Source organism: Manis javanica, chromosome 8 (assembly GCF_040802235.1).
Source record: "Manis javanica isolate MJ-LG chromosome 8, MJ_LKY, whole genome shotgun sequence".
NCBI classification, from domain to species: Eukaryota; Metazoa; Chordata; class Mammalia; order Pholidota; family Manidae; genus Manis; species Manis javanica.
The window spans coordinates 68,555,705-68,580,223 of record NC_133163.1 but is presented as its reverse complement, the minus strand read 5'-3'; the positions used below and the strand labels follow the sequence as shown (position 1 = coordinate 68,580,223).

At 37.7% G+C, this 24,519-nt stretch overlaps 1 long non-coding RNA gene across 1 annotated transcript; it reads left to right on the top strand.

The window, feature by feature from the left end:
- Positions 1 to 337: 337 nt before the first annotated feature.
- LOC140843270 (uncharacterized) lies at positions 338 to 24,519 on the top strand. The gene is made up of 3 exons (XR_012120885.1): positions 338 to 573; positions 3,643 to 3,692; positions 24,399 to 24,519. It is a non-coding gene; the product is annotated as an uncharacterized lncRNA (long non-coding RNA).

The window sequence follows — 24,519 nt, the reverse complement described above, 5'->3', positions numbered from 1 at the left end:
TTGTTAAACAGGGGGAAAAATCAGACTGGCATTGTCGTGATTCTAAGCGAATTAGGTGAGGCAGGAACAGGAAGAATCTGAGTAGCTTGCATTTAATTAGCACTTACTGGTACAAAATAAATTAGACAGATTTGTCTTGTTTTATGAGCAAGATCCTGTTTTTCTATTTCATTTTCTTTGTGCTTTTGGTAAGGACGGATCTGGCGCTTTGGATACTAAATAGGCAACTAATTCAATTGGTGCTTTCTCCGAGGGTCTGCTTGCAAACCGGTGCCAGACTCACTGGTCCTTTGTGTACTGCCCGCCCTGCATGTGTCTGGGCTCCCCTGGCCAGTCCGTTTTTTTGTCTCTGATGGTTAATAAGCTTTGAGCCTAGTAGTCAAATGTGGTGGGAACGGGGACAAGACGAGGGTCCTTAGTGAAGGTGTTTGTTGTTAAATAGAACAATTCAGCTGTCTCTTTAGAAAACTTGACAAAAGGAAATGCTCCCTGCTGAAAATTTTCTTAGCCTGTTGCACAAAAGATGAAGTTTGTTTAAGAAATTGCTGCTAAAGAAAGCGTCAACCCATTAAGGTAATTATATGGAACCTGTGCCGTATAACAGCTTAATTGATGTTAATGTTTGTCTAATTGGTGATTGGGAGAGTGCAAAGGACTAAAGGTCTTCCGAGCACTTTCAGTCACGGCTCTGAAAGGGGCTCTTCTGGTTTTCACAGTGATAACAATGCCTGCGCGTCTTTCTCAGATTACGCCTTGTTTTCAGCCCCTTACAGCATTCTGCTCCACTACTTAAAGCGTAAAATAAGGGTGAAGAGCCATTGTCTAATGCAGCCTTTTTCAAAGAGTGTTTCTGACAGGGATTGTTCTAGGAATCAGGCAGGAGAGAAGGGAGTGTGAGAGGTGAAAGCCACTATCACCCACTTGTGTCACCTCCCCAATGAGCAGCAAGAGACGCCTAATTGCTGCATCTGTTTTTTTTTCCCTCCAAGCCTCCATTCTCTTAAACAAGATCCTTACACTGATGCCACATGTTCCTGTGGAATCTATCAAACAAAACAAAACAGAAAAACACCCCAACCTGGCTGATGTTTTTCAAAATTGGCATAAAAAGATCCATTAGGAAAACATATATAACAACTAAAGCATGCACAAAAATCAGCGAACTTGTATCTTTTCTAAGATTTCACACACTCATATGGACATATTTACAAAGATAACTAGGTTAAACAGTACGTGTGTGTACCTTAAACATGTATATATGACTTTTCTGTGCAAAGATACAGGCATGGTTATTACATGGATTCTTACACATGCGGACATAAACGTATAGATTTTGAAAGCTTGTATTTGTTTTTAATGAGAAAGTCATTGAAATGTGTCATCTATCCTTATGATTTAAAAAAAAGTCATAGTAAATATCATTGATCCAGGTTATAAAACTCAAATGCTTAAATATTTTGCATCCGAAGAAAAAACTGATTGAAGAGCCAAGACTTGCCTTAAAAAAAAAATCTCAGCTTACATACTCATTCACATTTACACACACATACACATGCACAAAGCATTAACATCTCCCATCTCTGAAGCTATAGTTCTTAAGCTTTTCAATTTTTATGTTTTACATTCTTACATTTAACAGAATGATATTTTCCTGTTTGTTCTCTTTAAGATTTCTTTTCTACATAGTGTATTCATGTGCTATCCTAATGAGGAAATGACGAGTTTTTATCAACTTTATTAAACATACACCCAGAAGATATCCATTTTAATAAGGGGCCAATTACTAAGTGTGTCTTCAGTTAGAAAGAACTTAGCTTTTACCTTGTTCTTTGGCTCTCCATGTGTCTAATTAATTGAATCTTGAAATCGTTGGACTTTCAGCTTAAGAGAAGACTGAAGAAGGGAACTTAACAACACTGCCTATTCCTTTATGTCTAGAACGGGCTAAAAAAAAAAACACCTGTAATGCTAAAAGACTCAGGCTTTTGTCTGTTTCTAATATTACTTTTCTGCCTAATTGCCATCACTGCCACGTACATTAGGCCCTTTTTCAGCAGGGTTAAAACAGGGCCAGTGATGAATGGAAAACTGATTGTACTGCTGTCAAACTTGAATGTGAGGCTTATTCTAGAGATAGAAGTATGAGGAAAAGGACAGAGAATTGCACTTCATTAAAGCTCTACCAAGCTGATTGGAGTGGAGGAGGTAATTGAGATTTAAAGTGGCATTCCCATCACACTGTCCCTTTTTCAACTTAACAACTGTCATTCAAGCCACATAGGGCAACAATTGGCCAGATTTCCCAGCTCTTCTGAGTAATAAAACAGACACTCACCTTCTGGCTATTCGTTTTACTTACTTTGTTCTAATTTCCAATTCATGTGTCATTAGTGAACGAAGATTGACAAGAAATAGCTTTGACCTCACAGATTTGACCTTCAACCCCAGAGACCCAACTCTAGTCTGAATATACGTTGGAATATGCTAAGAAACACCTTTCCTTTGCACAAGAATGAATGGCAGTTTTTTCATCATTGTACCACCCCCTGCTTGCCACTACATTTAGACTATGAGACATGTCAACTGCCTGTCACAATTACAATAGACACAGCAAACCAGAATTTTCCCCAAATCCAAGGGGAACTTCCTGAACAAAGAGTAAATTTTATTGCACAGATTTTGGAGACCTCCAATTTGTAGAGCCATAATGAATGCATCCCACAGACAAATAGGTAGTTGTTAATTATCCCAGCAATTTCTTTTTTTAATGTGCTAACAACACAGCATGCTAAGCCTTCATATCCTACACCGTTACCTGATGATCTCATCGCATTTGAAAAGATGGTAATCTGGGAAGAAGGCATTATTATAGCAACTATGCATGACAATAAGTTACATGATTATAATCCCTTATTTTCATGATTTAATAACAAGAAAGCATGATATTTTGGAAACAGATGGGTTTGGCTACACCTTTACTGAACCAATTAAGGTAATTTTCTATAGAATCAGGTTAAGATAAACCTAATCTTTGTATTCCCTTATCTGGTGATCCTAAAGCTTATATATATATACTTAATTCTATGTCATCAAAGCATGCTATGGATAAAAAACTGCTGAAGGGCAAGACCTGTAACCTGAGGAAGAACCCTCAATGAAGTAAAAGTAATTTATGTCTTTTACATAGTTTTGAATAGAAATTGGATCCTGGAAATCTACTGTGGTTAGGAAACTGTTACGGTTTCTTCATACTGAGTAATAAACATTTTGATGATTCTAGTATTACACCCAATAAGTAGAATAATAAAATACACCATCTTACTGTGCCAAGTGTTTGAAGAGTTGACTTCCTTTCCTTCATGATAAAACATTTTGAAAATGCTGCCAGGTTGCCTCTTTGACTTCATTTAAATGAAATGTGAAGTCATTTTCATTTTACCAGCAATATTCATTCTTCTGCAGTTTTTTTTATTCATGGGTACATAACTATATTGACTTGACTTTAATGATGTTACAGCCATTTGGTTCCCCTTGTAATATTCTTCTATTATGATATGATTTGCATAACTCATTATGCCTCACTGTGTTTTCTGAGTTTCTTACCTGTGTTGCGGAAAAAGAATACAATATATTTTCTTACAGGAGGAAGCATTAACTTTCATGAGAAATCACCAATTGTTACCACATCATTGGTAAGTACTCTTAAAGCCACAACCTTCAGAACATTTAAATAGAACTCAAAGAACTGATTTCTTTTGAAGAAGGTGATTAGCATATAAATACAAAAGAACCGTTTCAGAATAGGACACACTTCCAGAGTATGATATAGTAAGAGTTTACTAATAATTATAAAAATTCAGGGAGTCTATTGTAGACAGAGCATTCTCTATAGAACTGTGTCACAATTAAGTGTGAAACATGCTTACAGGTAACGACAATAGCATATTTACCACCACTTTGCCCTGATGTGTGTACCCTCCCTGTTACAAAAGTAATCTTCAAGCCAAACAGTAAAGAAAGCTCTTTGTACCTACAATTTTATTTTCTCATGGGTAAATTTTCATGTCCTTATAGGTCAGAGAAGGTCAGAACTTATGGTTTTGTCTCAACAGCACATTTGTGGTCATCAAAAGAAATAAATCTCAGACTGTTGGTAGCTTCAGTAGAGACGTCTTTTATCCTACACCTGTGACAATTACCCTGTGTTAGTGAAGCTAACAAGAGTTAGGCCATAGGCCAAGGGTCAGGGCACTGTCAAGAGGAAGTTATTCTTCAGTCTACTAAATCTCTTATTATTTTCATCTAATGTGATATCCACCTGTCAGAGAATGTAGGGCATTGTCTTTTCTAACTTTCTGCCTCAAATAGAGCACATTACTTTTCTTACAGTTACCATTTTCTATCTTTAAAATTTCACCTTTAAAATAGGTACACTGAACTAATAAACATTTTTATACTAATGTAAAAACAGCAAATGATATTAAAAATAAGTTTCAGGTATTCATGTTTTTCATGTTTGTTTAATGATATGTTGCGAACTGAATCAAAAGAGTCAACAAAATGAACAATGAAATGAGTAGCATTGAAGAAATTACAAATGGCAGAACAGCATGACTATGTAACATGTGCCTAAATGAAAATGTGGGGAGGTTCACCCCAGATATTATGGACTAGCACAATATCCAGTTAACGAGTATGTTTCTAGCATATAATAACTCATCTTCTGAGAAATATTTTCACAATGGCTGTCAGTTGAGTTGATATGGATACACAGTGGGATCTGCTTAGGCTATACTCAGTTATAATGAAATTCCATTTAGAATGTGGTATAGTAGAAGGCTCAGTTATCCTAGTAGTTCAATATGCAAATTGCAATTCCTCTTGTCACCAGATTAAACTTGCAAGGAAAACCTTGTCTCAAACAGGCTTCCTTAAAAAAAAAAATGCTAGATATGTCAAAGCATGAAAAGAACAGACTGTATGGTGTGAGAGTCATAAGGTTAAAAGTGACTAAGTTGGGTTGTTCAGACTTCTTTCACTGCAAGGATAAATCACAAAGAAGCTTCATGCTACTGTTTGTCTGAAGAGCAATGCAAAGTAAATCTCGTGTTTTCATATGCCCCTTTCCTTCTGCTAAGTCCTATAAGGAAAACAGAGTGGGATGAACGATTTTGAATGGACTCAGAGATACGTCAGCCTCAAATCTGCTATTGGATGGTTGAATAGCATCAGTCTCAGTTTCCCCAGCTGTCAAATGGGATTGGGAACTCATTATTCTTAACCCTATAGATTTTTAAAGGCTTAACAGCATCTTTTTGCATCCTCATTTACGGAGAGAAACCTCTCCTTTGTGCTCACCAGAAGAGTTTTATCTTTATTTCTTGTAAAAAAATATATGTATTCCACCCTTATGGCCTTGATCTTTTTTGAGGACAGGAATGGCATCTTCTTCATTTTTTTCCCAAGTATTTAGCAGAGTGTCTGTTGAATTAATGAATAAAGGAATCATTCTTGGGGTAATTCTATATTCTGTATTTTGCCTATTTTTTCATGTTTATTAATAGACCCCACTCATTTTCAAAATTACCCAAGTTTGGATGAAAAATTACATGGTATTCCTCATCTCCTTAATGGAAGTAGAAACTACTTGTATCACCAGTTTTACTTGAGATCAATTAATGCCCACTCGGATGTCCCTTTTCTTTACAAAATAACTCCAGTTCTACTTTTCTTTATTGTCTGTTTGTTTTAAGGTTTGGAGATCATGTCACTGAACAATGGAAGCCTAGATTGGGCTTCTACATTTCCTGTCATCCAATATGTAAATCACCCTGCTCTACCGACAACTCTGGAATTCCTTATGTTTATGATTATAGCATTCTAATAAATATAGTCCTATCCTTTGACAGCTCTCCCAAATTATACCTAAAGGACTCACATTTTACTAATTATTATTTTAGGTAACCAACTCCCTGTCTTGCCATGGCTATACATAAAAACTGTATTATTACAGTTTGGGGGAAAAACAACTGTCTACCAGTAAACAGGAAAAAATAATACATTCCAATAGGCCCCATCTTGAGGAACACTAGAACAGGACACACTTGAGAGGGTGAGGATGAGATAAATATGCCCTGTTTTTACAATAATAACTGTCATAATAAATGACAACTTAAAATATGAAGCACATAGTTCAAAAGTTGGTATACTTGGTCTCTGTGTCTAACAGTATATTAGAAACATGACCATTTCTGCTTCTAGAATGAAAAGATGATTTTCCTAAGAAGCCACTCCCAAATTCCACTCTCTTTGACAAGACTTGACATGTTTTTCACTCATTCATTCAAGCATTCTGTATGTTGTTGCTTTTCAAAGGTTTTGATTAAAAACCTGAATATAAAAACTAAAACACAGAAAAAAACACGGTTTTGCAAAATAGAACTTATAGCTTACAAATATTATTTCATTTTTTCTTTTTGAAATGTGGACTTTTATTGAAGGCTCTTTAAGTAACTCTCCTACTGTTACTAATTCCATGTATTCAATATGTGAGTCAGTTTTGACTTTTGAAGAAATACGGAATGTGTAAGATACTATTCAGAGTACATGAGCTGATTCTGACACTAAAACAGCTCAGCTGCATTCCATTTTATTTTAGTTCTATTGCTTTATTTGTTCATATCATATCTAAGTAAAAATAGAGGTAAACATCAGAGGAAACTTATAGGTGAGTTGTAGCAATCACTTCTGACCAGCCACCAGCTGAATCACCAAACTATGGAACTGCTATTAATAGGCATATTACTGGCAAAGTTTGAGGGGAAAATAAGAATAGTTCTATGAACTTTAATAATTTCTAAATCTTTATAATAATTACATCAACTTGGAAATAATACTGAGTGAGCAAAGATAGACAAGTAAAAATAGTATGACCCTTCCTAGAGTCCTCAAAATGTTGTCTAAGTTCTTTTAGCATCTCTTTACAGTCATATGAAATCAAACCTGAATTTGGTTGTTTCCAAAAAGTTAGAAAAGCTTATAACAACAAAGTAAAAGAAAAAGAAGTGTCTGTTACTGTGCCTGAGTTCTGTACATTCAGGGAGAAAAAGTTGGAATATTTTCAAAACATAAGGCCCTGAATGACTTTTGTGAAAGGCAAGTGTATTCATTCCAATGATCCATAGGAACGTTCCACTTCACCACACTGAAAATGTAATGAACTCTCTTCCCTCAGTGCAAACTACTAAAATTGACCCAAAATAGTTGCAATTAATACATGGAGATCAGCCTCAGAATCAATTCAGCTGAGCTGAGTCACAAAAGTATAAACAAGATGGCTTTACCTTGAGCATTCCTTAAAGAATTCAAAAGTATTTGAGTAGAGGAAAATGGATGTCTAAAAAAGAGTCTGATGTCATCTCTCACCTCAACCTGGTTCCCCACAAGTTTGCTGATTCAATGCTCCGCTTTCTTGTATTAGGATTTTTAGAGGTTCTACTTCAAATGCTAACATAGCAAGATCCTCAATCACCTCTTCCCACAGACACCGAATCTGAAGCTACACACGAACAATTTCCTCTGAAAAAACCTGAAACCTGGCAGAGCGTCCCGGCACCTCAGGCCGGGGGCAGACGGGCGGGCAACCACGTGGAAGCAGCCAGGCGAGGCCGAGGCAGCCCTAAGCGCAGCCGCGCGGCGGGACCCGCAGTGAGCAGGGGCCTGGCCCGGGGCTCCGCTCTGAGGAGCGGACGGTTCGACCCCACAATAGGCGTCCCAACTTTTAAGGCCAGTCCCTGAGCGACAAGCCCCCAAACTCAGGCCCGCAGAAGCCGCAGGGCAGGCGCACACCGAGGACGGCCCAGAGCAGCCCGCGAGACTCACCCGGGCACAGCCGCGCCTCGGGAACCACCGGCCTCCCCGGGAGACTCGAGCTACTTTTCAAGCCACGGTGGAGGGGCAGGGGCCTGCGGGAAGCCCTCCGGTCCGGGGCTGGTGCCAGCTTCCTGAGTGGCTTCTGCTGTGCCAAAGCTGGAGGGCACCATCTTTCCTTTCGTTTTCCGGGGGACCGAGTGTACACTCCGCGTCTGCTGCTCGCTGGCCGCTGGGCGCCATCCTCCCGCGCTCTCCCTGCTGCAGCCCGGAGCCCGGCGTCTCCCGGAGGAGAGCCTCTATACACGTCTGCCCCAACTTTTATGTCTGGTAAATCAGGTTTTATGGCCGCCACCCCTTGGTTACCTGGCTCGGGAGGCCAAGGGGGCTTGAATTCCTGGGTCCCACGGGATTGTAACAAGGGCAGGGACGGCCCTGGGAGGACTCCCTGCCACCTGAGGGCACCGCGCTGCCGACTGAATGCGCCCACGGCCTTTCTGAGAAAGAGGCCTTTTTGCTTGTCCAGGTGCTTTGGCCTGAGGGGCTGCTTTCTGGTTTGGGACCCATACGGAGGCCTGTGGAGGTGTTCTCAGGGAGCGGACTGGTAGGCACAGTCTTTGCGCTTTCCCTCGGCCCCACTCCAGCTCTCCGGAATCTCTCAGAGGAGACCCTTTGCCCTTGTCTGGCACCCTCATTTCCGTGGCTGCTGCCAGGGGATGCTCTACATTGCCTGACTCTGGTGGCCAGCACGTTTAGACTCACGGATCCCACAGGATTGTAACCAGAGATAAAGTCCTTCAATAGCTACGACCCCCAAGGCACAGCGCAATACTAGAGACCCAGGAGCTCCGTCTTCCTGTGAAAGAAGCCTATGAGCTTATCTTTATAGCTTCAGCCTGAAGGGCAGGCCTATCATTAAACACATCTGAGGGCTGGCTGTAATCCTTTCCTGAGATCACAGGATGGGTGCTAACTAACCTCGAGCTCTCCATCTGCCGCGCCCCAGTGTGCCAGCATCTCAGAGGGAAGATGTGAGAAATGTCTCATGCCCCAGTTTTTATATCTAGTATATAGTATTCCCTTATTATTCATTTGATGTCTGCAGGATCTGGAATGATACTCCCATTTCACTCCTGCTGTTAATCACAAGGCTAGAGATTTCAATTTTATTAATCTTCGCAAAGAACCATCTCTTTATTTCATGTATATTTCCTCTGCTGTTCTTTCAATTTCTTTATTATTTCCTTACTTCTGCTTACTTTGGATTTATTTTGCCTCCACTGATGAGTCCCTGGCTGGGAGGGTTAGGAGTGCTTCATTACCCACACCACAGGGGTAGGGGTAGAGGATGGAAAGATACCACCCTCGCTGGGAAGAGGACTGGCACCTCATTATAGCTAGGTAAGGGTTTAAGTTCAGGCTCTCCGGGTGGTCTCTACTGACATCGTGGGGCAGGGGCAGAGGACAGGCAGGGAGGTGGTGGGAGGGCTCATTACTTCTTAGTGGGGGATGAAAGTTTCAGCTTTCTGATCAGCTTCTCTGACACCACCGTAGTGAGGGATTTGAGGAGCCTCATTACAGCCTAGAAAGGGTAGAATTCTTGACTCCGCACTTAGCGTTTGCTAGTGTGAGTAGGAGCTGGGCTACATTTTTTTCTGCACTGTTTTGGCTAAAGTAAAGCAGCGATTGTCTAAAAGTTTTCTATTTTGCTAGACGGCCCCTTTCCTGTCCTTTGGCTAGAGAGCAGGCTTTTGATGGGGCTTTTTGTGTCTGCACCTATTCGCATTTCCGGGTTACCAACTTCTTCATCTCCAAGTCTGGAATACATGAGGGGAAAAAAATGAATTAGGGAACTCACTCTGGGTCCTGGGGTCCCTTGTAAATTTTCCTCTTCACTTTTCCAGATCTCTTTATGTTTGTTTTATATATAATGTCCAGGGTTTTTAGTTTTACTCAGAGAAAACTCTGTCTAATTTATCTCTCCCAAAGTGAAAGTCAATCTGCATTTTCATAATTTATAATGATTTTTATAATATGTAATTGTGATTCAGTATATAATAGACATTCTTTCTCAATAGAAAATTTAGTTTAATTTACCTTGGGAGCAATTGGATAAGCAAAGATAAATCCATGTTGATGAAATCACATTAATACCATTTTTATCATCCTTCTGAAAGCTAGAAAATATACCAATTCACAGTTCCGGATTTGAACTACCCAAAGGCAATCAAATATTTTGAATCATTGGCTCCCAACATGTAAGGAAAATAGTAAAATTATCTGAAGAATTCTAGAAAGTGGAATAGGGTTGCCAACCTTTCTTGTATTTTATCTTGAGAACTATTTACTCTTATTTAGTGAGATTTGGTTTATTTTTAATAAGAAGAGTATGACTCCTTTAAGTGACATCAAGAACTTTGTACATTGACTAAGCTATTTGAAAAAGTATTTCCATGTGCTCTTTCCAACTGGAGTAGTCCTGCCAGATACCTGTAGTAATGTCTTAGTGAGCTCAGCTACTTAGACCTAAAAATGCTTCAGCAAAAGAAGAGTAATTATTTGCATTTGAATAAAGGGTTGTCAGATTTGGCAAAAACAAAACAAAAAACCATACTGGACACTAGTTGAATTTGAATTTCAGATAAATAGCAAGTACTTTTTAGTGTAAGTGTGCTCCCCACAATATTTGGGATACACTTATACAAAACAATTATTTGTTGTTTATCTGAAATTCAGATTTAAATGGGTATCCTGTATTTTATCTGACAACTCTATATTTTAAAATGTCAAAAGAAAAATATAACTCACTGTACAAGAGTTAGATTTACATATACATTTTTAGAAATGTTTAAAAAGGCATCAAATATAATGTGTTATATTTTAGAAATTGCTCTTAATCATAAAAGTTAACACAAAACCAAAGAATTATAGCCCCCAAAATATTAACAGAGAATGAAAGTAATTGGTTAGGAAGTAAAAAATAAATATATTTTTACCCTTTCTGTGTATGAGAGAGTGAGAACAAAAGAGGGTGAGAAGAGAGAAAACGGGAGAAGGGAGGAAGGAAAAAGGAAGATTGAGGTAATTGAAGGGGTGATAGAAAGTGGTGAAGAATTTAAAAAAAGCTGTTTTTATATTGGAAAGCAGACTGTATTAGTGCTTTTGCTAAGGGAAAAAAAAATCCCTTTGAACCCCCAAACCGAAATGCTGGAGGAGAAGCAGGAGCAGCTAAGGCTCAATGCTGAATGTAGGGCAGTGTTGTGTTGAGGGGTTACAATCTAGGGGCCATATATTATTTTTCTTTTAATCTATAGCCTACTCATATGGAAACACTTTTAATCATTAAGTATCCTAACCTACAAGAAATTATTATTGGCATTAATCATTATCTTTGGAACAGTAAGCTAGTATGAAACTAGGCATTAGGGAGAGCTTTCATTCAATACGTTATGTCTGAAATAAGAAAAAATGAATCAAGGGTTAGTAAAAATTTTTCTTGGATTCAAATACCTTCTACGTATGACGTGGGTTATTTTATTTTGCTTCAGGAGTCTCTTTCTAACACAGAGCTAAGGCTGTATCGCAAGAGTAAGTCAGGGACCTCCTACCTGGTAGCCAACTTCAGTGTCATCTACACTGAGCTACAGTCTATGTGCCAGTGATAACATTATCTTAAGTAATCCTTTTATTGTCAAAACGGAATCACGGCCAGACCCCCCACCCTGTCTTTCCTAGGCACTTCGGTGTGGTCCCAGCCTGCCTTCCAAACTTTGCTCTGGCTCTTTCCCCACTGGAAACCCGTGAGGCAATCCAACTGATACTACTCATTATCCTCCGAAGCCCGTCACTTTCCTGTTTCTCTGCTTTTGTTCCTAACATACCCCTCACTTGCACCTTCATCTTCAGACCCTTTTTCTAGTAGAATCTCTCACTTGCTTTTAAAGACATATTCTCTACCACAGAGAGCATTTCTTGGTCAGTAGCCCAGTTGCTGTCATTCCCTACCTTGACTTCTCACCTTATTCCTCAATATTGTTGCACATATTTGCATTAACTCACTGCTGCTTAGGTATTTGGTAGCCCCATCAAGCAGACAATAAAACCTTTGAAAATATGGCCTATGATTTACTCATCCATCTTTGGTCCCCTCCTCTAATTTGAATAGTACCTCAGACTCTAAATGTTTGATAAAGATTTGTTTAATAGTGTTAGTGACAAACCTAAAGTTTTGTGGGTTCCAAGTAGTGAGTTTAGGCAATAACTTATTTCACATTCCTATGTTGTCAGGCTTGTTCACCAAAATGAAGTAAGTGGACCATTGGAACATGACTCCAATGAGTAGGATCAACAGCTTTTATGAATAATCAAAATGGCCCATTAGAGAAAAAAAAAAAAAAGACAAACCAGTTTGGTCATTTCAAGTGCTTTAACTCCAGCTGAGTGCTTATGAAACAATAAAATTCTCAACAACAGCTAGAATTTAAAGGACCCAACACAGGCTTCTGTGTGACTTCTTAAAGTGGAAATGGAATAATTATAGCTTACTTTATAGGCTTTTTCTGGCTAAGTTGAAACAAGTATAGCTGAGATATAGCATGTCAATTTCAGAAATTTTTTAAGGTTTTTACCTTTGCTACTGGAAAGGACAGAAATGTATTTCCTTAAAATGAAAACTTACCTTTGGAAGAAAACAAGAAAAATTGCAAAAGGCAAGGAAATTACAGAATCTACAATTTTTGATGTTCATGATTTTCCACTATCCCTAGTAGATAACCCTGAAATTAGATGACAATGAGAGGTGCTTTCTGTGACAAGAACTCCAGTTCTTATTAGATTTCCAATAGTCATTTAGATTTGGCATGGTCTGAAAATGTCTTAAAATGCCGTAACTTCTCTTACTTTCAAAGTTATATAAATGTTTTAAAACCATTCCTGATATAAAGAGCTCTTTAAATGGTGGGTGAGATATGTAATTCCTCAAATGGATCCTTTGCTCTATATCATTTTTTTAAGACAAAGATGTTCAATCTACATTGATGAAGAACAAGACTGATCATTAATCTTGTAGGGAAAGACAATCTCTGTAATTCGGTGGAATCATCCTGTTTCTCTGAGAAACCACTCTCACAGGATCTCAAAATGCCCTCTTCACCTAGAATTCCTACAAGGCCTATTCTTCCTTCAAAGTTCAATTTAACTCCCACATTCTTCAAAAAGCCTTTTCTCGCCTTTACAGTCCTTGGTGATGACCCCGTAATTTGAACACTTGTTATATGATATTTGTCACTGAGCACACAGTATCTGGTAGATTTAATTACTTTTTATGTCAATCTGGTATTTCAAATTTTAACAGGTCCTTAAAGTCAGGGTCTATTATTACAAAGTCCCAAGCATAGTGGGACATTGTCAATAGACATAAGTGGCCTTAACAGAGATAATTATGCCTCAAAGTTTATGGAGCTCCTGCTTAGTCCTTTTCACTATATCAAATAAGGAGGGTGCCATTGACTGAATGTTTGCATTCCCTCAAAATTGATATGTTGGATCCTAACCCTCAGTGGGCTGGTATTAGGAGGTAGGGCCTTAGGGAGGTGATAGTGAGATTGGAGCCCTCACGAATGGGATTATACCTTAAAAAAGAGGCTCCAGGGAGATCCTTTGCCCCTTCCACCATGCGAGGACACAGGGAAAATAGCCGTCTATGAAAGAAGAGGCAGGTTCTCACCAGACACCAAATCTGCCAGTGCCTGGGCTGTGGACTTCCCAGCCTCCCTAACCTGTAAGAAATAAATTTCTGATGTTAATCAGCAATCCTGTTATCTATGGAACTTGTTATAGCAGCCCAAAGTGAACAATCTTAAATATCTGCGGAATGAATAAAACATTTTTCAAACCATGTAAACATTTATAAATTTTAAATACAAGTACAAGATAGCCCGATTCAGAAGTAACTTAACCTGTCATTTATTTACATACACTCTTTCAAACAGTAGTCTCAAAAGTCTCTATTATATAAATATATTTGAGAAACACAGCATACTCTACCACCCTCTTGACAATTTGCAATGTGCACTTTCATATTAAAACTTCTGAGAAATCCAAATATAAAGACACATTTTGAAATTATCCTTTAACACATCATTTCCTAAACTTATTGGGCCATGTAACCTTACTATTGCAGCTTAAAAGTGCTGTTATTTGGAACACACTTTGGGAAACAAATTGAAATGTACCTTTTGAACAGCATCTAAGCATTTATCTTCACCAGAAGTGGATGGTAGATGGGATGTTGCCTAGTTGATGATCTGGAAGCATTTTTCACCAAGGACCACATCACCGTTCTCTTGGCATCTTTCTATACTTTCTAATAGTACTTGACCAACAGAGTGAACTTCATAGCTATTTGTTAAATAGCTAAACGTTTTGTACACTGTTATTCTCATGAAAACATATGCTCCATATATTTAATAATGTTGTAGTGAACAAGATAACTCTTACCTGTGGGGAAAATATAAGTAAAAAAGAATAAGTGTAGGCTGCTAAGTCGGACTTGTTCAAAGCCATTTTGTCACAATAAAATATAGACAAGTTCTGGAATGTATTTAACTGTCACCTAATATTTAAGGAAAAATAAAAGCAACCTTCCTGTATTCCATTATTCAGAATTCAGATATTTTTCTGCCAAGTCAAATAAGATCATTGTCTCCTGCCTTATTTTTAAAATATTTGTTATTGTTGTTGTTCTTATTTATTCTACACTGTAGAACATAGGACATGGATATGATAGTTGTGAGGGTCAAGGGCTGTTGCCCAACATAATCCAGGAAGCTAGTAATTCTGGCTGCACTTGTCAGCCATCTTGGAACCAAGAGGGAAGCCACATAAGAATGAAGTCTGAAAAGCAAATGATGTCAGCATGAGAAATAAAGAGGGAAAATACAAAAATAACAGACTTTTTGCTCTGATGGAACCATGACTAAAGCCCTTCCTACTTCTGGTTTTTATATTACATGAGATAATACATCTTCTTAAATATTTAAGCTGGTTTGAGTTAGATTTTTCTGCCACTTACAAATAATAATATCATACTTGATATAGAATCTGGTCCTAAAAGTGGGGTCTTATAAATGATAAACCTTAAACAGAATGAACTGAATGATGACACATATATTCCAGCTGTAAAGTTGTACATTATTGTAATGTCCTAGGGCAACAGTTGCCTGAAATGTTGCCCAGCTTTAACTAGGGTCTCAAACCATGGGCTTACTGAGGCTTTAACTCTAGAATACTTGCTAGGGGAGATTCAGGATTTTAAGTTCCACTGAATGTGAGTATGAGTCCCAACAGGAAGCAGAGGACACACTCACCTGACCTTTTGAGATCTTGATGAAGACATTTTACACAGGTGTGGACAGAAATAATGGAACTAACTTGGGATCTGAGGCACCTAGATGTTGATAGCAATAGGAATCCATTAACATCCTTGAGCCTGCAGGGTTGAGGGCAAGAAAGAGTCTTACTGGAGCACAAAGTGAAAGCTACAAAGGAACACAACCCTGCCAGGGGCTGTGACAAACCTGTCTCAGAAGACAGAAGTACCCCACGTTCTCCCTCCTCCTGTGTTCCAGTCTCCTACACATTACTCTTCGTTTGTCAAAAAACAAATCACAGCTTCTTACTTTTTATCAAAAAAGAAAAAACCTACAAAAAGAGGAGAAGGAGAAAAGAAAGAAAGAAAGGAAAAAGATTGGGATGGGATTCATGTGTCTTGCTTGAAGGCATTTTGCCTGATTTTGATCTAATGTTCCCACGTGATAGGTTTGTTGGGATACAATTCTTAGTAAGGAGTTCTCTAATAAAAGTGTCTCACCTGATTGTCAAAGACACACTTGTCACAGCTCTGCTAGCCAGATGACAAGAAATCAGAAATGACATCAAAATATCAGGTGTCATTGGGTATGGGAAGCAGGGATTTAAAACAAACATTGCTTTGAAGGCACAAGGTAAAGACATGCCACATTGCTCTCAGAAGCCAGGAATGTGGGGGAAAGAGCATGGAGAAAGCATCAGTCTATAGCTACCAGGGCAATATACTTCTGCCTTCTCCTCACCTAACTCCACCCCAGGTTCAGACACAGAACCCTCAACCACCAGCAACAATGGATCCAGAATGAAGAATAGACCTGAAGCTAGGTATATGGAAAAACTACTCATTTGGAACTCTGACACTACTGAAGAAATAGAAAAGAGAGAGGAGTGATTGGAGGAAAGACATGGAAAAAAGGTAAAAGGATATATACAACCAAGATACTGGAGCAAATTTAAATTTCATAATAGGAAAAAGTATAAGATTAGCATGGACAAACATCTGTGTTTTTGTGGATAAAATGAGAGTTCCCATGGCCAGGATTCTCACCTGGCCCTGGCTGACTCGCTCATTGCACACCTGTGGGCAATACATGGCTGTTGACTCTATAAAAAGAGCTCTACCCAGTGCTCTGGGAATGACACGGTGGCAGGGCTGCAAGGCTGCAGGAGAGCAGAGCAGAGGCTGGAGTGGTGGCAGCACTGAGGACAGAAGTTCAGAGGATGGCTGTGCAGGATGGCTGTGTGGGATGGCTGTGCAGGCAGAGGGGCCCAGAGGACGGCTGTGCGGACAGAGGGGCCTGGATGCAGAGACCAGCTTGCTGCATGCAGACTTACTCTGGGTGAATGGGGTTCTAGTGACTGACCTGCCACCTGGAAATAAAGTTGGGTATGACCCTTTCACCCCAAGAATGTTTTGCTATCAATTTCTTTGGTCACATTGAATCCATAGCGAACTTGCCTGAGGCTGAAATCCATTGACAAGACAGCTTTCTAAACCATAAAATACTAAATATAAGGTAATTTTTTAAAGAAAAGTATATGTCAGTTTTCCATCTAATGATTATTTTTATGATAGGTCTGATTGTGCATCTCATCATTGTTTAAATAAAATCAAATTTTAAAATGGAGTTTCATGAGGTCAGATAATTAAATCCAAATTTTTAAATATAGAATCTAGAAAACATAGGATACTTTTTAATGTTCTCTGAACCTATAGACCTGTTGTTAAAAAGAGATCTGTGAATGTCTTGACTATAAAAAATTTCTGAATTTGAGATTGACAAGTGACTCCTTGAGGAGATTACCTAAATTTTTACCATTTACTAGATGTTGACATTAAGAAAAGTACTTACCTTCTCTGGCCTTAATTTTCTTACTTGTAAAATACAAATAATGTTTGTATATATATTAGAGGTGTTACAAGATTAAATGAGTTAATACATAGAAGGCACTTAGAGGCCTGACACAGGTCTCAATAACTCATGATCATGATTTTTCCATTGGACATTCCCAGTGTAAAAACTATCACCTCTTAATTATCTGTTTGAATATAGAGAAATTGAATTGTTGCTACTATTAAGAAAAGTTATTAATTATGAAATGTCCCTATGTAATGTTTATACTTAAAATCGGAGCATGATATTTAGAAACTCCAATGCAAACCTTAACTTAAAATGAAACCATACTGGGAAAGCTGGTTCAACAGAATTAGATGCCTCCTCTAACCTCTTTTATGCCCCAAACCACTTCCCTTTCAAATTCATGTGAAACATCATCAGTCACATATGAAACTAGATTCCTTTAAATATGGTTCTTTAAACTTTGCTTTAGAGTGGAGAAATCATTTAAATAATTTGGTTATCCTGCATTTCCCTTCTAGATTCAGCTGTTTTTAAGATCCAGCTTACATACTACTGATGCCTGTTTGATGTACTCTAGGAGGATCATAGCATCTGCACAGACCTTCAACTCAATGCCACAGATATATTCTTTATAATAAAACCTAAGCAGTTGCCAGCACAGTCCCTGCCTTATAAAAGCCACAACTTTATTCCCTCTATTGTGGTTTCAATACCCCTATAATGAGGTCTGTTAAACTGTAATTGTCTCTTTACTTCCCTGTTTCTTCCATTAGACTATATGCTTCATGCAGGTTTTATTCATTCTTACTCACCTTGCTAAATGTGATCAATATATAGCATTTGTAAATTCTCAATATATAAAAAGATTGAATAAATGACTATATGTATTTAGAGGGAAAAAAATGGACCATTTTTCAGAATATAATTCATATTCTGACTTAAAAACTGCCAGAGGTTTTGGGTTATCCTCAAAGATCTAAAGAGGAAGGACTTTTAAAATAATTTTACAAACTACAAGTTTGTTAAGGAATATTTTTATATGCATGAGAACAAGAGTTAATGTAAAACCCACATAATGCCGAAGCTCACTGGACGCTCATCTCTCTGTAGCTGCCACCTGGCTAGATCACATCTCTTAAAATCAAATCCATCCATTTTGTAAGTTTCATTTTTTTCTATAGCTGAGATTACAATCTATCATTTAGAGAGAATCTGACACCTAGATAAAAGCAAGTATATAAAAAGGAATCGAAACTGATGCAGAAGGAAAAAAGTACAAATGGGCTGCATTTCTGCTAGTTAAAATGACATGGTTAGATGCTGAGGAGATAACATCAGGAAAAAACTTTTTAGGTCATTTTCTTCAAGTGACTTGTAGGTAAAAGCATATGGAAACATGTCAAAAATTAACCATGTCTTCTAAGTTCATGGTTTGAAAATCCTTCCTCCCTCCTCTCTACTATTCTGTGTAGTTAAGACACTCTTTAGATTGAAATTAATTTCCTATTTGCTTTAAAGATAACATCCAAGCAGTCTGTTTACTTTGTGAAAAATTTAATCACACACCAGTCAGTCCTCATATTACCCTCTAGTACTCAAGTCATGCACATTTAGGATGTGGTATACCTATATTTCTTTACACTTGGTAAATATACTGAGCCAAAGCATGCTTATACAGCAATTGACAAAGTGGTCCTCACTACCGAATGCTAGTGTTTCTCATCTTGTTTCATGTATGTAATGAAGTACGGCACAGGGACGGGGAGTCAAGAGACATGAGTTCCAGTTCCATCAACAAGTCATCCTCTCTCATCTGAAAACTAAAAGGACTCGGACTAGCTGCCCCCTAATATCCTTTTCTTAGACTTTATTCTACCTTTTGACGTCTTATTTTAAAAATTTGAAAATGAAGAGGATATATCTATGATCGATGCAATTCCTTAAAGAACATTTTACATTGCTTTTCTCTATTAGTTGCAGTTATTTCAATAAATATTATAGTAAATAAGGTGGGATAAAATAGCCTCTAAATATTAATAATGTTTCTAAATTTATTCAAATAAAAATCATTGAGTCGATCTTATTATACCATTTGTGGAGAAAAGAAATCAGTACAGGTTTTTTTAAGCCTTATACTTTAAACCAATCCTCTTCTCTTAAAAGGAAATATTTAACTCTGAGCAGCACACATCCTTGTATAACTTACCAGATGACAAGGGCAGTCTGTCCCCCGCAATTCTGTCCAAGCACCTGATGTGCATTTTCAGTGGTACAAAAGTTTACTCAGTAATTCTAGGTATCAGATGGTGTTATTTTTGCTTTTGGGTACCTAAAGGATAAAAAAGGAAGAAGGAACCAAAAGTCAGGCATGCTTCCAACTAAGCCATTAATGTTTTTAGTTTGGCTGAAATTAAGTTCAACCCGGGAAACCTTTATTTACTAATTTTTGAGCATTTTGTTTTATTGCCTGCAGGTTTCTAACATTATGCTCAGTGATATTCCTCATACATTTGGATGGCATCTTAGAAGAAGGTTTTTCTAACCATTTGTAAGCTGGTGCTGGTTATGATTTCCACGCAATTTTTTATCACAACCAAGAACCATAATCACAAAAAATCAAGGCAGTAAATGCTGCAAAAATACAAATGCATTTTGAAGCTATGAAAGGAATAAAGGTGTCAAATCATACAATAGGATGGGAAGTACATTGTGAAGAAAGGAAAGAAAGGAATGGAGGGGGAGGGGAAGGAGGAAAGAAGGAAGGGAGGAAAAGAGTGAGGAAAGAGTTGTGTTAGGCATATAGTAGGCACTGAATAAACGTCAGTTATTCTTCATTATGTTGAAGCATATGCAATTACTGATATAATTTTTATCTATAAAAAACATAATTTTCATATAGTTCAATCTAGTATGTTCCAAGTTATTTTTTAAGATTTGTCTTTGTATCAGACTAGTGGTGAAAGAATAAAGTGGGGAGGCACTCACATTCAGAACAGAGAACACTGCCAGGCCAGGCCTCCTGGCATGGCCAGTTGAGTCAGGGTTAGTCTGCCCAACAAGATAGAGCCTCTTCTCTATTTGGAATCAGATGCCTACAAATAGCTGTTCCTGACAAGGTGTAAATTATTCAATGCAAAAGGAAGACTCTTGTTTCAAAACCCTCGCTGTCTGTGTTGTGATATGCCCATTGGTGTTTGCCGTAAAATCTACGTGCCATTCTTCCCACCAGGGTGCATCAAACACCATGGGGTTTACCAGACCATAAAGGCCAAGAGGCAAAGCTACCTTTACTACAGCTTAGACCTGATACAAAGCCCTTTACAGGGCTCAATCAAAAGAGCAGCCTCTTATGTCACCTGTGTTAAGTCAGAAGAGCATTCAAACATGTGGTCTGTGATGTCTCCGAAATCCAGTGAGGCTCATGAGGCCATGTGCTTCCTTTTTCATAATAGGTGTAATAATTTGTACTTTATTTTGGACAAATATCCCAAGATGATGCCTAACATTGGTTGGGTTCCCCTGCATTCTGCATGTGGATTATAATGCTTGAACAGGTTCTTCAGCATCCAGAGGAGAAAAAAACTAATCAATTCAGAAGAATTAAATAACACTTTCAGTGAACAAATACATTTTTTATAACTTTTTATAATTAGTTATAGAAATGCCTAAATTAACACTTAAGTAAATATGTGCACACAATTAATGTAGGCAACTATATGCCTAATTATAAATTTTATATAAAATATACTATATAATTAATTACATTTGTGCTTAAGGTAATTGTTATATGTATATAATTAACTTCAACACATATGTACTTATTTTTTTATTTTCAAATTATCTGCCTTAATCTCAAATAATTGAGGATATTTAAGCAAATAGACACATGACATAATTAAATATACTTTTTAAATTAAAGCGAGAATCAGAAAAAAATATAAATTAGAAGATTTTTCAAGCTCAGAAAAAAGTTAATAATAAAATGCATAAATGCAATCCACAAGTTACTACTGTGAAACACAAAAAACAGCATGTGTGATCTATACAAAGAACTATACACTCCTGTAAGAAAATTGTATGCGAACTCATCTTTAGCTTCCTTTTTTTTGGCCTCCTTTCTTTCTATTCCCTAATCAGATTGCCCAGTTCCTGGGCTCTGTGTTGATATTTCGTATAAGCAATAAAGGACTCTCTGTGTTCACAGTGATTTTTCTACTACAATATGAGGACATAATTACTACTACTACTGTTCTTTATCTTCTTCTCCTTGTGCATTTCCTGATTCTATGCTTTCCCTCTTGTACTCATGTCCTGCTGCTGTCAAGATAGGCCTTGAATGTTACACACTCTCTTTGGCTACCATTAGGCTGTTTCCACAGGGCTACAAGAGCAATGATCTTTCCGATCATGTTTCCATCAATGACTATTGCTCACTTATGGTTTTGTATTGTTGGCCACCGAAGCTAGATTCTTGGTTTCTGTAAACTTAGCAGTTTAACTTCAGCCAGTTATAATGCTAGTTCTAAGTCACAGAGTAATCTCTGACAACTTCCCGTTAACAGGCTGTTCTGTTCTGATCTGTGAATCTTTATGAATCTTTACAGTTTGCTTTCAAGAAAAGGGAAAGGCTTCCTTTCTTGATATCCTTATGGTTTGAAGCAGGAAAAAATAGCTTCTGGGCAAAGGGAAGCCAGGCAGACTGCCCCTGTGGAATTAAGTCCTCTTTCTCAATGGTATTTTCTTCTACCTTTAAAATGTTTAGTGACTTCCAGGCTCACAACCAGCCCTTTGTAACCCACTGTGGCAGTATGTATCTATCCTGGATTGAGGTTGCAACGTCTTGTACACTAAAGGCAGCCTAACTTCTGAGGGACACCTACAAGTTTTTTTTTAATTCTCCAGCCTCCTCTGTCACTCCATCTCTACTTCCCAAATATATCCACCACAGTATGTAAGCTGACAGTTCCAAAATTCACACAGTTTGTTATAGTTCACAGTAAAAGTAAAGAAATACACTTTATAAATAAAATCCTTAAAGTCCAAGTCTACAAAGACTAAAGGATAATTTGATCACTCAGTAGGAAGCGGTTATCTAACCAATTGAAATTCATAAAAGGTGTGTGTGATTATGAATCAAAAAGCCTTTAATAAAAGAGACGCAGAGCTTTGATTATGAGTATGCACATCTTTTCTGCAATTGATTTGGTTACTCCTTTATAGATATTGGTGTGACTATAATTTTACATCTTGTGAAGGAAATTAACTTAGCACCTTAGTCCATACAAATACGAGTCCATGTTCCTTTAGTTCCATGAAGTGAATCAACCATCATTTTAGGAACGCCCAGGTTAGGTTCTAGAATTATAAAGATAGGCAATATGTGGTTCCCGTTTCACAGAACTTCAATCATACTAAGAAACTCAACACACCTTACAACACATACTTCTAGAATACCAGGCTGATAGAAGTATGCACAGAAGTCATTACAGCATCCCACAGAAAGGACCAGACTGTCATGATAGATCTAGAGAGTTTCCATAGGTCTTAATACACTTCTAATGTATATATTGGGGTATATATTTCTTTTCCAGGCAGTTGTGATTAAAATGTAACCATTTGAACTATTTGCACGAATTAGGCTGTTTTGAAAATAGACAAATATTGGTTTAATTGTGAGTTCCTAATGAGGTTAAAGTGAAAGCAGAACACCAGTGTTAGTGATGAAATATCCAAATGTATATTAGGAGCCATGTCTCAGTGGGATCCTTTTCTCTAAAGGTTTGAAAATGCTTGTCCCTAATTCTACAGAATGTTAGTAGTATTGCATTTGTAGTTGTAATACAGTTGCAGAATTTCAAAAGGACTATTTTCTTCCATTTATTATAGTAAAAAAGAAATCCTTGCTGAATATAAAACATTGCTGTTTTGATTATGTGAACTGATTGTGTGTAATTTTGCTGCTTCTTTTTATGTCATCATGTCCATTGAATCCCTTTTAAAGGAAAATCATTTTCTAGACTAAAATGTTATCATAAGAGCAGCTCTACTTTTGCTGACATGATTTTGATTAGGAAATTTAGATCTTCACTCTATATGAATACATTAGAAGAGGATTACTCTGATCGAGACTCCACAAGAGAGCTAAAATATACCACAAATAAATAATCAAGCATCTTGTATGAATTTAAAAATAAATCATATTTCATAAAGTAAAAATGGCCAGTTTAGGCTCAGAAAGAACACAGATAGCATTGCTAATTTGTAGCAGAGTGAATCCAGTAACATGGGTTTTTAATTAGATGGCAGAAACAGTAAGGTGACAGGGCTTAGAACAGGTAAATCATCCAGGAATAGCAAAGTACTGAGCACAGAACCAGCTGGTGCCGTACTGCCTCGGTGTCAGAGTTCCACGCCATAGCCTGAAACGGGGACTGCTCAGACAGTCTGTCGCACAGCTGTTCTTACTCAGAAACAAACAGCCAGGTTTGCTAGTGGTATCACTCTGCAGGTACTATCATGACAGGAAAGTTTCTAGGAAGGACTGGGTGTCTCAAAGACGAAGAAAAAATGTCAAGCTTTATTGGAAACACCTAAGAGATGTATTTAAAAATATCTCGTTTTCTCTCCTTTGCTGAATCTATTGCATTATGTTTATCAATTGAATTATTTAGTCGAACTATATTTACACCATTAACTTTGGGATTCTTAAGAATTTAGCCTAAGGAGAATCCATAAAATGTTGGCACTATTTTTAATGTTGAATGTGATCACAAATAAACATTGGGATTTTGTTTTTTATTGAGATCATATTGATATGAATAAATACATAGTGAAAAATTTGGGGGAAGGAAGGATATTACAATGTAATTTTTTCCCTTCATTGGTATTTTTATTTAAGGTAGACATTTTATTTGTTAGACTCTGCCCCAATAATAATCAAAACTCATTCAATTCATGAGTGTTAAGATGTTCAGAGAGGTCCAAAAGATACAAAGTCAATGTTTATGATATAATTAATCAAAAAAACTGTTTTGATCAAAAGGAAAGAGAATGACTTTGTGAACTGGCACTCAAAGCAAGTTGTTAAGACGACCTTGCTTAGTGCTATGCACTGAAACATGTCCCACACCAAACTTCGTAACTTCATATGTTGAAACTGTATTGCCCAGTGTGACTGTATTTGGAGACAAGGTCTCTAAGAGGTACTTGAGGTTAAACAAAGTCATAAAAATGGGGCCCTAATCCAATAGGATTTGTGGCCTTATAAGAAGAGAGTGAGATCTCTCTCCTTCTTTTCAGTTGGCACACCAAGAAGAGGTCACGTGGGAGCACACAGGAGAAGGTGGTCATCTGCAAGCCAGGAAGGGAGCCCTCACCAGAAAGCACACCCTGCCAGACCTTGATCATGGACTCCCTAGCA